The 15463-nt window shown below is 42.3% G+C and overlaps 1 long non-coding RNA gene across 2 annotated transcripts; it reads right to left on the bottom strand.

Annotated features, from left to right (window-relative positions):
- Nucleotides 1–3440: 3440 nt before the first annotated feature.
- Nucleotides 3441–12452, bottom strand: LOC134418934 (uncharacterized). Of its 2 annotated transcripts, XR_010027877.1 has the most exons (4): nt 12287–12452; nt 6350–8199; nt 5445–6228; nt 3442–4300 (listed from the first exon to the last, which is right to left on the bottom strand). It is a non-coding gene; the product is annotated as an uncharacterized LOC134418934 (long non-coding RNA). The 2 variants fall into 2 exon arrangements; XR_010027876.1 differs by lacking the exon at nt 12287–12452 and having other exon boundaries at nt 3441–4300; nt 6350–8693.
- Between the last annotated feature and the right edge of the window lie 3011 nt (nt 12453–15463).

The raw sequence follows: 15463 nt of genomic DNA, 5'->3' as shown, positions 1-15463 counted from the left end.
AGCTTTAGAATAAAAAAGCAGCAGTAGTAACTTTCAGGCTACCTGGGAGTAAAAAAACCTCCAAAACGAAAATGATTTAAAGAAAACGATTTATTCCCTGGGAGCCTGAAATTTTCTACTGCTGCACATGACATAGAGCTTTTATTCCTTTTTATAGATAGTTGATATTTTATACTTTATACAGCGCCCCCTGCCGTGTGCACCGGCGCTCTGCAGGCACAGCGATCCCTGCCGTCTGCACAGGCGCACTGCATGCAGAGCGCTGCGGCGTCGTTCGGTTCTGTTTAATGAAACTCGGCTGAATTCGGCGTGGTTCGGCTCTTGGTCTAAACTCGTTTCAGTTCGGCTCTTCGGCTAAACTCGGTCGTATTCGGCACATTGTCTAAATGCGGCTCAAGTCGGCTACACTCGGCTATCGGTTCCAGTCGGCTATCATCGGCTCTTGGTGTAAACTCGGCTGTTTTCGGCCGCACTGGGCTCTTCGGCTCAACTCGGCTGTTTTCGGCCACACTCGGCTCTTCGGTGAAACACGGCTGTTTTCGGCCGCACTCGGCTCTTCGGGGAAACTCGGCTTTTTCCGGCCACACTCGGCTCTTCGGGGAAACTCGGCTCTTTCCGGCCACACTCGGCTCTTCGGGGAAACTCGGCTCTTTCCGGCCACACTCGGCTCTTCGGGGAAACTCGGCTCTTTCCGGCCACACTCGACTCTTCGGCTCTTCGGAACTATTCGGCCCGGCTCGGCTCCCTCAGGGCGGGAAAGCGGACGTGAGAGGACCCCGGCACAGCGAGGCGTTTACCCAGATGCCTCTCACAAACCCGCCAAAATACGCCCGCCCGCGGAGCCCCTGAGCCCACAGCATGTCTCGGGTACACATGAAACGCCACAGAAAAATCCGTCGGGGCCGCCATGACGTCGGTATTCCGTGCAGGCAGTGCAGTTAAACACCCACACGGTCCTCCACTTCCCCGCCCTTTTCGCCGCCATGCTGAGAAGGTCAAACAAAACTCCGCGACATCGCCCACGCGCCACTCCCAAGCTGGCCGCCTCTCGCTGCACGGCTGCAGTACCGCGCTCTGCCCACAAGGCGGCAGCACTGCCGCCCGCCCCAGCCGGGGGCGCAGCGCGCCTCGGGGCTGCGGCAGCGAAGGCGGCAAAAAAGAACAGGGGCGACCCCCGCCGAAAACTGCTCTGAAATAAATGCCCCAAAACAACCGGGAAGAGGGAAAAAAACCGTCTGCCTCTAATCTAATAGGATAAAAGACAAAACAAAACAAAACACAACACAAAAAAAATTATTAAAAAAAATATTTAAATATTTTTTAAAATATTTTTTCATATTAATATTCACATTTCTATTTACAACGTATATTGATGTACACTGTCCATTTATACATTTCTTTTTATAAATACATTTCTATTCCATATTGCATATATCCCTAAAACTTAAATTTATTTGTATATTTTTATAAATATTTTCACATAGTAAGTATACATTTCTGTTACGATTTTTACTTCGGTAACACTTGGATTATTTAAAATAAAACCTTTGCCTCCATCCACATTAAAGCCAAAAAGAACCCCTTTCTTCCAAACTGTACTTAAATATTTTATAAAATTCTATTTTTCAGGTTCATATTCACATTTACATTTAAAATGTATACTTATGTATACTGTTATTTGTATTCTTCATTACATCACTTCCTATTATTTGTATTTATTTATATTTTGTGTTTATATATATATTTATATCTTGATTGTATATCTCAATATTTAGAAATATATAACAATATCTACATTCATACTATTTAAAATAAAAACCCTGCCTCTAACACAACAATAAAAAAAAACCGAACCCTTTCTTTTAAAAAATATTTAAATAGATTTTATCCTAATGTTCAATTGTTATATTCATATTTGTATTTATAATGTATATTAATGTATATTGCTTACTTATATATTTATCTTTACCAATGTCAATTTATAAATAAATTTATATTCTATATTACATCCGATGCGAGTAGGTATTTATATTTTTTATATTTTTTTATTCATATTTTTATATGGATTAAATATTTCTGCGTCAAGATTTTTACTTCTGGAACACGTATAATATTCAAATTAAAAACCCTGCCTCTACTTAAATAAAAGCCAAAACATTCCATTTCTTTTAAACGATATTTACATATTTTTATATTTATATTCCCATTTATAATTTATATTGCCATTTAATGTTATTTATATTCCATGCCACAACTCCTCATATTACTTACATATATTTATATTTAAATTTATATTCATAGTTTAGCAATTTCTCTTTATATATTTATTATATATTTCTATCTTAAGATCCACATTTCTATATTGCTTATATTATTTAAAATAAAACTCCTGCCTCTAACCAAATAAAAACCAAGGACACCCCTTTATTTGAACCAGATTTAAAATTTACGAAGTAAATTTATTTTTCAAAATTATAATGATATTTATATGGATATTTTTATTTATTTTATGCATAGATTTTATCTATATTAGAGGGAATACCTTCTAATATAATCATAGAAATATATTTTCTGTATTATACATATTTTCTTACTTATATTTGTTTAAATTAAGTATGTATAGATATTTGTATTTCTATATATATTTGTATATCTGAATTTATATTTTATTGCTATCATTTAAAAACCCCAGCCTATACCCTAATAAAACTGCCCAATTTACTTTAACTCTATTTAAATATTTTTATATTTACAATCTATATTTATATATCTTTGTGTATATATATATAAAATAGACTATCATTTATCTATATGATAACATGTTACAATTATATACCATATATTATAGTTTTATGTATGTATCTGTTATCTATATTTATGTTTACCACTCTAATTTTATATTTATTTTTAAATGTATATTTATTTCTATTTTCATCTCTACATTAAACCATGTCAGTTCATTAACCCGACGCACCAGAGCCACAACAATACTGTACCTTTGTCAGCACCGGCACGCAGCACACGCCCATCCCATCGCAGCACAGCAAAACAAAACCTATTTCTGTTACTAACGGAACAAACATCCCACAACGTCACTGAACCCTAATAAAAACTCAAATAAACCTAACTGTAAATAAATTTTAAATCCCACTATAAAGTAGCCCAAAACCTCCGCACATGCTCATCATAAACTTCCTCCTAAACCAGTATCTCAAAAACCCCAAAAAACTCAAACACACCTTGAAAATGACACAACTGCTAATAAAAACAAACACCCATTAAAAATTAAATCAAACCAACGCACTAGACTCAAAACTGCACAACTGACCCTAAACATTACTAAAAAAAGTCCCCAAAGCTCTACCTTTATGTTAATGCACAAATAATAACATGTAATCTATAAAAGTTATTTCAAAAAATTAAAAAAATAATTAAAACCATGAAAATAAAAAACCTAAACTATTAAAATATTAAAAAATATCACTACCTAAATTAAAAAACATATTGCCTATAAAAACCCACCATATAAATGCCCCTGTCCCAAAAAATAAAAATAAAAAAAGCTATTGAACCACAAAGAAATCAGAACTTAGGAACACCAAAACCATAATGTTCAAGAACTCACACCACATCCCTTATCATACACCAACTACAAACAAGATAAAGCAATACAATGAATTCTTAAAAACCACCTTAAAACCACTACATTGAAAAACATTTCAAAAATTAAAAACTGCATCTAACAAAAGCCATCTAATAAATTCACACCCAAAACTCCAGCAGCCCAGCTGGCCCTACCAAAGCTCTAGGTTCATACATACAGTAAACAAAACCAAAATCCCAGTAATACCCATCAGAAATCTATGAAAGAACCCTACTGAAATTAATCCTGCCTCAAATACAAACCAACCCATCCAGAAAGTCAGCTTCACTCAAAAAACAATTTACACAGAGTTAATAATACCAAGAAATGAAACAACACACCATATACCACCAATGAATATCATAGTGAAGGAAAAAAAAAACACTACATTTTTTCCTTTTTGTTTTTTAAACTAACTTCTTTTATTAGCTAGAACAAAAGATTTTGCCAGGACTGTAACAACAACAACAACCTCTTTTTCTTCTTCTCCTTCTGAGATGTCCCTTCTCACTCCCAAATTCCTCTCAACTCCTGAGTTTACATCCAAGCAAAAAGCAAAATTCCTGCACTCGTCCCTCCGATGCTCCTGTCAGATTCTCTGTTTCCCTCCACATCTTCTTACACTTTCAGTCCTCACGCTGTCCCGCCGTGATGAGTCTGACAGAAGAATTGGCACATGTTAACAGAGCATTTCCCTCCCTCCCTCTGCTTTCCTCAGCGCATTTCAATCCATCCCAGGCCTGCGGTGATGCACGCTCACCCCAACGCTCACAGCAAGCGTGCAGCAGCTCAGGCTCACTCGGCTCCAGGGCCCAGAGCCTGCAGGCCCTGCAGCTGCCACACGGATGGACCTGGTTCCCTCCCCGGGTGCCCAGAGGGAAACCTGAGGGCAGGCGTCCACCCCGAGGGGGCACCCGCAGCCCCGGGCAGGCATGGAGTCGCCGGCTGCTCTCTGGGGACGACACCCTCCCTGCAGGCCACACTGCCTCGGCCTCTCCCTCCCTGGGGGACAGGCACCTCCAGGGTCTGTGACCAGCCCCCTTCCGTCAGCATCCAGGGGCTCTGTCAGAGCCAGAGGGCTCAATTCGTGGTGAGTACCGATGGCACACAAACGGCAGCCCGAGGAAATCGTGTTCTGGCCTCTAAGTGCTTGGGACAGGGTCTGATTTTTTGTTTTGTACTTGTATAAGATTAGTACAACAGGGCTCTGATGGATGACATGGCAACAGAGAATTAAAAACTCCTCGACAGGATTACATCAACTTCAAGGAAAAGACAAAAGCTTAGGACCCTTCTGAAATCTACTTTTAATCCAAAGCACGGGGATTGTCAGCATGCTGCACCTTCCAGCTTTTCAAAGCAGCTTACCTCTGAAGACCAGGAAACATTGATTTCTACAGAAACAATGGGCAACCCCCAGGCTAATGTCAGCACTACTGTTTAATAGGGGACCTGCCAGCGTGCCAGTCCAGCTTCAAGTGTGCTTTACTTCAGTCTAACGTCCCCACAAAATTCTTCTCACATCTTCCAACCCTGAAATCTTATTTTCCCCTAAATCTTCTCTTCATTAGCAATTTCCAAGTAACATGGTATTTTTACAACATTCAAAAATGTCATGCTGGACTGTGCTAGAGAGTAATCTGCAAATATAAGCTTAGCAAAGTTTGAATTGACTTGAACAGAGAAAAAACCTACAAGTGAACACCTACACCTGCCTACAAAGAGCTAACAAGCCCCTGGCAGCTGCCAGCATCAAAGCACAGCGGATGTTTCTAATACAGGGTAAGGATAACAACATCACCTTCTGTTCTCTCCAGCTTCTTTTCCCTGCAGTCATATTTTGCTTCTTATGATTTTTTTAGTCTCTGTATCTTCTTGGACAGCACCGAGCCCGATGACAAGGATACGAGAGTCTTTCCCTGCCGTAGGGAGAGAACCAGGAAAACAGTTAAAATAAGAACAGGGCAGTTTGAAATTCGTACTTGCAACGAGAAGCAGCGCCTAACCAACAGAACAAAAGTAAACAAAGCACGACACCTCCCTGGGGACAGAAGACTTATAAACTCTCCAGGATTCACAATTCTAGCCACCAACCCCTTCAGGACAGCAGGCAAGTGTCCCCTGGGGTGGTGCTGCACCAAAGAACCATCTGAGAGGTTCCAAAGAGTGAAATGCACAATATTTTGCAAAGACAAAAAATCCTGCAAAATAACAAAAATACAATAGATGTAAACTACAGGGCAAGAGTACAAGTGTTCACTTTAAGAGCTGGAACCATCCAGGTGAGCACCTGATAACTGGATCCTCACCAGAGTTTGAACCCTTCAGGACACAGAAGGGTTTTCCCCAGGAATTTCACAGACTGAGTTTTGATAGAAGCACGCTCGCCGGATTCTCAGAAATGTCGCCCATTCTCCAGGTGTCTGGAGAGAACTGCAAATGGCTCTCACGTAGTTGGAGCTGGTTCTGTAAGGTCTCAGGGTGAATTTCACCAGATGCAACTGAATTGGGCAACTCCCAGTGAGACAGAGGGAACCCAAAGCTTGTTTTACCCAAACCTTGGGTAAGCAGAGCTGCAGCAAATACTGAGGAAACAGACATAACAGGGTAAAAATAATAAAACTATTGCTTTTTCTTTAATCTTGCCTTTTTTTTTTTTTTTAATTCAGATGAGCAAAACAATGAAGGAGAAGGTGAAAAACTCACCATTACTGAACATTTCATCATCTCTAAGCTGAGCATCCTTAGCATAGAGGACTCCAGAGTTAAAATTCACTGATCCCTGGGAAATAAAACCAAATATATGACAAACAGTCAAACAGAAGGCGTAAAAATTTGTTTCCTCTACGGACTTTCAAGTACGTATCTTTGTATATATCCTACACATTACAACATACACTTTACACCATCTCCTAATATATAATAATTTACCTTTAAACTTTGATAGTATAGTGTGGAGAAATGGCTCCATGACAGAGGTCACGCAGACATTCGCTCGTTAGCCGACCAGGAGCTGGGAAAGTACCGAACACAGGTATTTTTGAGTTTTGCACCTGCAAGATAGCGTGTGCCTGGGCCTAGCTGGGTAGGATAACAAGTAGACAGAGAGACGTGGGAAATAGGGAATGTAGGCCCAAAGGAATGAGGAAGAGTTGATGGTATAGTTTAACCAATAGATCGCTTGGCTTACAGAATATTCATAAGCTTATTATGTGCTGTATAAGTGTCTGATACTCTCTGCAATAAACATAGCTTGCTGATCTCATATTGAGTGTCCGAGTCTTCCCTCACCCAAGAGTATAGCATAAAATTATTAACTAAAATTGGTGATCTATTATTATTATTAAGTTGTGCTTAAAGTTATTTTTGCTGTCATGTTCAAAACAATTTTTTTTTTTTTACTGTAATGAATGAGCAATTGATCTCAAAGTCATCACAAGCCCATCAAAAAAACAAAGCTCTATTCACCGGGCAGGTCTGTGAGCTAGAGGGTAGTTAGGCTTGTACTTACCTCTTGCTGTTCATGAACCAATAAATCCTGTCAACAAAACCAGGATCTTTAGCCCACTCCTATTAAAGATTCTACAAGGATGATGGTTTGATTTGTGTTTAGAAGTTTAGATTTAAAATGGCCAGTTCAATGGATAAATAAAGACAGTTGAAGTAGTATTACTTTACTATTATTATTATTATTATTATTGGTATTAGTATTATCAGCTACTGGAAGAAACAAACCAGTAGTATCTATACTTAATTACTTCTATTTCCAGAAAACAATAAAGAAAAAGAACCAAACCAGAAAAAGTCACTTCCTACCTTTTGTATCTCAGGATGATGAATTTCTCTTGGGCACTTCTCCAATTTATCAAGACTCATAGCACTGAAAGGCAAACAAAACAGTGCTTTATAGAAGGCCAAGTGCACGTTTCAAGGCTGAACCACCAACTGATTGCAGTGACAGCAGTTACAACATGAATCAGTCCAAGGGCCTCTCTTAAATGGAATGGAATGTTTTGTGGAACTGCCATTTCTTTCCCAAAATACTAACTTCCAACACTTCCTAAACTTATTTTGCATTTTAAAAACAGAAATTAGTAAGACTCTGTGTGGACATCAGGTTTATTTCCTTCTAATGCACAGAGCTCTGTTCCATCATCCTTCACTTTGGCTCTACCCAGAATCATGGTGAGCTTTTTAGGAGTGCTCAATAATCAATTCTATTTCTTTTCCTAGTTCTCTCTCTTCTTCAATAATTAAAGGCAAGTCAAATGAAAAATGACAAGTTCAGCATCAGAGTCACACTTTTCCCCTTTGTCTGCTCAAGAACAGGCTTTAAATCCACTTATTGCTGCCTTCAACGATTCAGACTTGCAAAACCATTCTTACATGTTTTACAGGTTTATCATAAAACCCACAGAACACAAGCTCTGAATTACAGGAAAAGGTACACAGGCAAATATCTAAACTGATTACTTATTTGAAAACACATACCTTAATTCAGATTGCACCCAGAATGTTTCTGTGGGACACTAAGGGAGACATATTTTGTGAGTACCCTGTAAACGAGAAAAGCTAGCATAGATTACAGGACATACTCACTTTTTCTGCATATTCAGATAGAATTATTAATAAAAACAATTAAGTTTAAAAAGAAGGAAGATAACCAAGGTAATTTTACTCAGCTATATTTACTCCCGATTTAGAGAAAAAAAAAAAGGCCCGGGTGCTGCAAAGAAAAAAAAAGTGAACCACAAACGCTTACAGTAGAATTTTAAAACAATCGCTTGGATAAAAGAATCTTATGGAACGTGAAGTAGAAAAAAAGTGAAACCACTATCAGACCTGCCTATTTTCTCACCAGTGTACAAGAAAATCCTAAAAGCAGTATGAAGTCACTGCCTAAAACCGGTCATGGGATGTAACCAAGAACAATTTAGGCATTTGCTAATCTAGACAGAAACCTTTTCTGGATGCTAGTGTCAAATCACAAGTTTTGTCTTTCAGAAGCTCGACAATGCTGGAAAGCATTTTCCCCGGGGCTCGGGAGGGCAGGGGCGGAAGGGGGGGTGACTTTGCAGCTCGCACCTGTGCCATCCGAAGCACACAGCCCGCCTGCTCCCTGCGCTGGGCATTCTCCCGGCCATCTCTGGGTGTCCCGCTCAGCGCCGCTCCATCCGCTGTCACGGCACAAAGAGCCACGAGCACTAACGCAGGGAGCAGCCCCGTCATGCCGGCGATACCGCAGCGCTCCCTGCTCGCAGCGCCCAACACGCGGCGGAGCCGCCTCCGCCCGCAGCACCGGCAGCAGCCCGAGGGAGACGGCTGCAGCTCGGGGGCTCCTCCGGCGCCTCCGCCAGCCCGAGGGCAGCCGCCCCACCGGGACCGCGGGAGCACCCGGCGCCGCTCGCCCGGGGCGGCTCCTGCAGCTCCCGGCCCGCGGCAGCAAAGCACCGCCTCGCCCTCCGCCATCGGCGGGCGGCAGCGCCCCCGCCCCCGGCACCGCTGTGTGCGGCCGAGGAACCGGGCGGACGCTCCTTCCGCGCTGCTCAGCTCCGCGCGGGCGGCCAGACGGAGGCTGCGCTCCTCCAGCGTCGCTGTCCCGCGCGGGAGAGGCGCCGGCAGCTGCGCGCGCACAGCCCCGCGCGACCGCCTGGCACGCCAGCCACTCATGTGCCGCGTCGGCCGTTGCGTCACACGCCGCGTCGGTAGCACGGCCTGCCGGGAGTTGTAGTCTCGGGCTGACAGCCACCGCTCCGTCCCCCGGGAGCCACCGGGACCTGCACTCCCTCCTGGGCATCAAACGGGTCCTTCGCCCCAGGGCGGGGAAGGACCTGAGGCAGCACCGCTCCTCCCCAATGCCCTCTCTTTTTCCTTCCAACTCTTTTTACTTTTTTCACTCTGTTTTTCACCACTTCCCTTCCCTTTTCCTTTTCCCTTTCCCTTCCCTTTCCTTTCCCCTTTCTTGTATTTCTAATCTTGGTTTACCTTTCCACCTTTAGAATAAAAAAGCAGCAGTAGAAACTTTCAGGCTACCCGAGAGTAAAAAAAAAACTCTGCAAAACGAAAATGATTTAAAGAAAACTATTTATTCCCTGGGAGCCTGAAATTTTCTACTGCTGCACGTGACACAGAGCTTTTATTCCTTCTTATAGATAGTTGATATTTTATATAAATTTATAGTTTATATTGATGCATTATATTAATAACTATATATAATATGCACCTTATTCAAAAAATATACGGGAATTATTTTTTAAATTATTTACCATATCTACTGCTACAACTTATTTTTCCTTATATTTCTAATTTTTATATAAATCTTTAATGTGTTTATGATATATTTCTATACTTATATTTCTACCTTTATATTATTTGTATTTGTAATTTTTACACTAAAACACCTGCTTTGGCAAAGAAAAAACAAAACCATCCATTATTTTAAACTACCTAAATTTTTTTTATATTTATATTTATCATAATATACAACAAATGATAGATATAGATAGATAGATAGATACATATATCACATACATATTTATATCTATTTTATATCCATTTCCTATAATATATTTAATAAAATATATGCAGTATTACGTGTATTATATACTTTACAATTCATGTTATTTTACATTTACAATTTATTATTAATTTTTGATATATCTGCATATAGTTGCAATACATTTATATATTTGTATTTTTGTTTGGGTTGTATTTACATTTATATTCTCTATTCATATATCTATAAACATACACAATACTCTATTAAAATTAGAGTAACTTATTGTAACATATAATGACTTATGTTACATGTTAAATTTTAAAAATTGACCGAATACATAAAAATAAAATTGGCCCATTCCCATTGCTACACATCTATTTCTTTTGTTTCAATATAGTTAGAGTCATAATTGCATATTTAAAATCCAATTCCTAAATGAAATGACAGAACAAACAGCATCAAATTCCCACCAATATCTTCCAAAAACATCAAGATACCTCCAACACCCAAACAAGTGTCAGCGAAAAAACAAAGAACACTCTTTTCAATAACAATTCTCATCACGACAGAAAAATGGAACCAAAATAAAAGAAAATCCTATAGAAACACACACAGAAAATTACAAAAAGTACTAAAAAAAAGTCAAACCAATCTACTAAACTCAAGACAGTGCCACTCACCCTGAACGACGTTACTAAAAAAAAATAAAAAACAACAAAATTCTACCTCTACACTAACTCAAAGAATAAACAATCCTCTGTAAAAATAACTTTAAAACCTGAACTAATTAACAAAATGGAAAAACATCTCAACCACTAAAAACTAAGAAATTAACTACCCAAATAAATAAATACTTTAAAAACCCACCATATAAATACCCATGTTTCCAAAAAAAACCCTGATAAACAATACGCAAATACATTAAAAGACAACAACAACAACAACAAAGGAAAATAAAGAAACCAACAACAAGAATAATACCAAAAAACAGATAAATCTGCAACAAAAAAATTATTCCCCACTGAATAAACCCATAGTGCCTCAAGCTATCAAAATAAAAATACCACCTAGAAACAAACACAAAGACTAAAGACAAACGTAACCATAAACAATGTCCCCCAAATTACCCGTAACCATAAAACATACACTACAATCAAACAAACCAAACAAATAAAAGCCCTGGAAGACGATAAACACACATGCAATTATCGAGATTAAAAACCCGCTGCTATGAACGACAGGACGCTACCCCAAGCCCCCCAAAACAAACACTACACACTCACGCTAATAAAAGCCACCGCAACAGAATTAAAATGCGAACCGCTGCTTCGCGCTACGACCCGTAAAAACCATTGCGCGCCCTTCTAAACATAATACCCCGGCAAAAAAATATATATCCTGTTATGAACAAAAACTCGGTTAATATTTTTTATGAGAAAAAGTTTCAAAAAGGCAGCCAGACCACTGGCCCTGCCCAAGTTCTGTGTGTTTTGTTATTGTAATCACGGGTCGTTGTCGTTAATGGTTGTTTTTGTATTAGTAAAAGCCCTGGCCGGGGCGAGGTAATGGCCCTTCTCCTGGGTGGGGACCTTGCCCGAAGCTAAGTTGTACCTTTCCCAGAATAGTGAAGACACCTGAGAAGGTGGGGGGGGGGTTATGCAAAGTGACTCGCAAGACCAGAATGCTTTGTGAGACCCCCATCTCCAAACTCATGGAGAAACCCCAAAAACAACGAGCCACCTAAGAGTTGAGAGACTAGAGTGATGTCTGGACGTGAGGAACCGAGTGCTGAGCCTGCAGAGACGCAGAACACCTTCGGACCCTCTCGCCCTGACCATGGGAGTTGACCCCGGAGCTGAGACCAGGCCGACTGAGTGAGAGAAACCAACATCTGACATCATCTTATGGGATCAGGAGACCCAAAAAGGCTCCCAAGAGGATCTGATCCCCAGCTCTGCCCCTGGTGGACAGAGCTGCGCATATCCTCCTCCTCTGAGTCGCCCTGGGAGACGACGGACGCTGCAGACCCGTCGAGCCGCCCAATCCTGAGCTGATCACTTTTTAATAAAGGCATTACACAGGAGAAGAAGTCTCCTAGCCCTGTTTATTTCATATCCGACTACAAAACCCAATCCGAAACGAACCTTTATCATCTCTACCGGCACCGAGAACCGTGCCGCTCAGGAAGAACACCATATCCCTTAGCGGACACCCGCTGCAAACCGAACCCAGCGATGCCATCAACGCCTCCAAAGCGCCTCCGAGCCACGGCACCGCCGAACTTGGAGCGGCCGAACCCCGCGCTCGCTGCCGGCCCCGGACGGAGCGCGGCTCCCGGCAGGAAAGCGGCTCCTGCGGCGGCTGCTCCGGCACGCGGGGCCGGCGCCGCCCCGGGGAGCCCCGCCCGCTGCCCCTGCCCGGCGGGGCCGGCACCGGGCCCGGGGCTACCGGCGGCGCCCGAGCCCCGCGCCCGGAGCGGACGGAGCGGCCGGCACCGCCCGGGCCGGCGCAGCAGCGCCCGCGCCGCCTCTGCCGCCCTTGGCCGGCCCGGCCCGGCTCCGCTCGGCTCCGCACGGCTCGCACCGGCGCGGCTCCGCCACTGCCGCCCTCGGCCGGCCCGGCCGCGCCGAATCCCCCGTGCGCCCCGGCAGCTGCCCGGGCCGTGCCAGCAGCGCTCCCGAGCGGGAACGTTCCGGGCCGGGCCGCGGGCACGGGGAGCGCCCTCCAAGGCAGCGGTACAGCCCCATTGCAGCCCTGCAAACGCTGCCGGAGCTGCGGCTTCCCGCAACCAACCCCGAAACCGCAGACGGGGCGCACCTCACTTCAACAAGGGCAAAGAAATGTGTTCTCCCCTAAAATTTCACCCCCTAGGAGAGCAGAAAAGTAGGGGCGCTCCCCAAATGAAAGCCTTCGACTGATGGGAAAGGGCGATTTCGACCTCCATTCAAACCCTTGAAAAGGAGGGACACCAGGGCTGCCCCCGCCATTTAAACCCGAGGGTGGTGCAAATGGGGTGGCTGCCTTCAAATCAAACCCATAATACCACAAGAATACTTTTCCCATTCCCCTTAGAATAGAACCCCCGGGATACCCCTAACAGCCTGCAAAAGGCAGCTTTTCCTGCAATCAACACCTTTAAAACCACAAGTCAAGAGGGATCCCCTCAGGTCAAACGCAGACAATAAAAGAAGAGGAGCTGCTTCCTTCTCCTTAATCCCTTTTGTCTTCATAAGCTCCATTTGTGTTCCTGGGGAACCGGGGAGGGACTGGCAAGATGAAATTGCAAAGGGGAAGGAGAAAATTCCCCGCTCCGAACCCACACGGGCTCACCTGTTCGGCTGCTGCTCCCCGGCACAAAGATTCGTCCCTCGGCGCCTCCTTTAAGCGATGCTCCACGTACCCAAGCGCGGATCCAGGTGGTGCCCCCGACCCTGTGGGAAGCTCTCGCAGTCCTTCCATGAGACAGCGCCGGGAGTGCCCCATAAACCCCTCCACTCAGCAGCTCCATGCAAAAGGGAGCTGAGGCAAAGCCTCCCCCTAAAACAGCCTCGCCCCGGCAGGAGCCGGCCCCTCATCATCCTCACACTCACACCTGGGCTGCTCCGAGCCCCCATCATCCTCACACTCACACCTGGGCTGCTCCGAGCCCCCATCATCCTCACACTCACACCTGGGCTGCTCCGAGCCCCCATCATCATTACAGCTGACACCTGGGCTGCTCCGAGCCCCAATCATATATTTTTCATATTTATATTAGCATTTATATTTAGAATTTATATTACTCTATAATAAAAATTATATTATATATTGCATCTCTTCATGTTACTTGCATAGATTTCTATTTCTATTCATAGTTTGGTATTATATCTTTATATCTCTATATATTTATTATATATTTCTGTATGTCGATTTACATTTCTATAGTACTTATATTATTTAAAATAAAACCCCTGCCTCTAACGAAATAAAAAGCAAAGACACCCCTTTCTTTAAAACACATTTAAAATTTTAAAAATAATTTTGTTTGTCATAATTTTGTTCACATCTATATTTGTAATTTTCATTTGTTATATTTATAGATATTATATATATTGGAGAGAATACCTTTTTATATAATAATAGATATATTCTTTTGACACAATAGATTTCTTTTACTTATATTTATATGTATTAAATATTTATTGATATCGACATATATATGATATATTTGCATTTCTAGTTTTATATTTTTTATGAAATCTCCAGCCTATACCCCAATAAAAGCCAACCAATCCCCAATCTATTTAAACTATATTTAAACATGAATCCTGTCACGGCTGCATTGCACAGCAGTGCCCCAAGCTAATCTGACACTTGTTCATCTCCTGGACCTGAATCTGAACCCGCTCACCTTGATCGCACCTGGCAGAACCATTTTCGTACCTTTTTCTGGCATGTCTTGGTTTTGTTTTCTTTTGTCTTGAGTTTTTGTGGCCTTTATTGCCTCTCTTTTTTTCTGGCACTTCTTGGGGTTTTTTCTTCGTTTCTTCTTGCCCATCTTGGTGTTTTTTCTGGTTTTTCCTTGCCCCCCTTGGGGGTTTTTTTCAGGTTTTTTTTTTTTTCCTGGGTTTTCCTTTTCTGGATTTTTTCTTCGCCATCTTAGTTTTTTGTTGCGATTTTTTTTCTTGCCCATCTTGGGGTTTTCCTCTGGTCTGTTTTCAGGGATTTTTCTTGCCCATCTTCCTTTTTTTTTTTTTTTGTTGGTTTTTCTTTTCTTTTCTTCTTCTATTTTTTTTCCCCCTAGGTTTCTCCTTGCCCTCCTGGTTTTTGGGTTTTTTTATCTTCCTTCCTTCCTTCCTTCCTTCCTTCCTTCCTTCCTTCCTTCCTTCCTTCCTTCCTTCCTTCCTTCCTTCCTTCCTTCCTTCCTTCCTTCCTTCCTTCCTTCCTTCCTTCCTTCCTTCCTTCCTTCCTTCCTTCCTTCCTTCCTTCCTTCCTCTCCTTCCTCTCCTTCCTTCCTCTCCTTCCTCTCCTTCCTCTCCTTCCTCTCCTTCCTCTCCTTCCTCTCCTTCCTCTCCTTCCTCTCCTTCCTCTCCTTCCTCTCCTTCCTCTCCTTCCTCTCCTTCCTTCCTCTCCTTCCTTCCTCTCCTTCCTTCCTCTCCTTCCTTCTTTTTTCCTTTCATTTCCTTTCCTTATTTTCTTTTTTTCTTTTTCTTTCTTTCTTTCCCTGCATTTCTAATCTTGGTTTTCCTTTCTAGCTTTAGAATAAAAAAGCAGCAGTAGTAACTTTCAGGCTACCTGGGAGTAAAAAAACCTCCAAAACGAAAATGATTTAAAGAAAACGA

Source organism: Melospiza melodia, chromosome 5 (assembly GCF_035770615.1).
Source record: "Melospiza melodia melodia isolate bMelMel2 chromosome 5, bMelMel2.pri, whole genome shotgun sequence".
Lineage (NCBI taxonomy): Eukaryota > Metazoa > Chordata > Aves > Passeriformes > Passerellidae > Melospiza > Melospiza melodia.
This window is presented reverse-complemented; position numbering and strand designations above follow the sequence as displayed.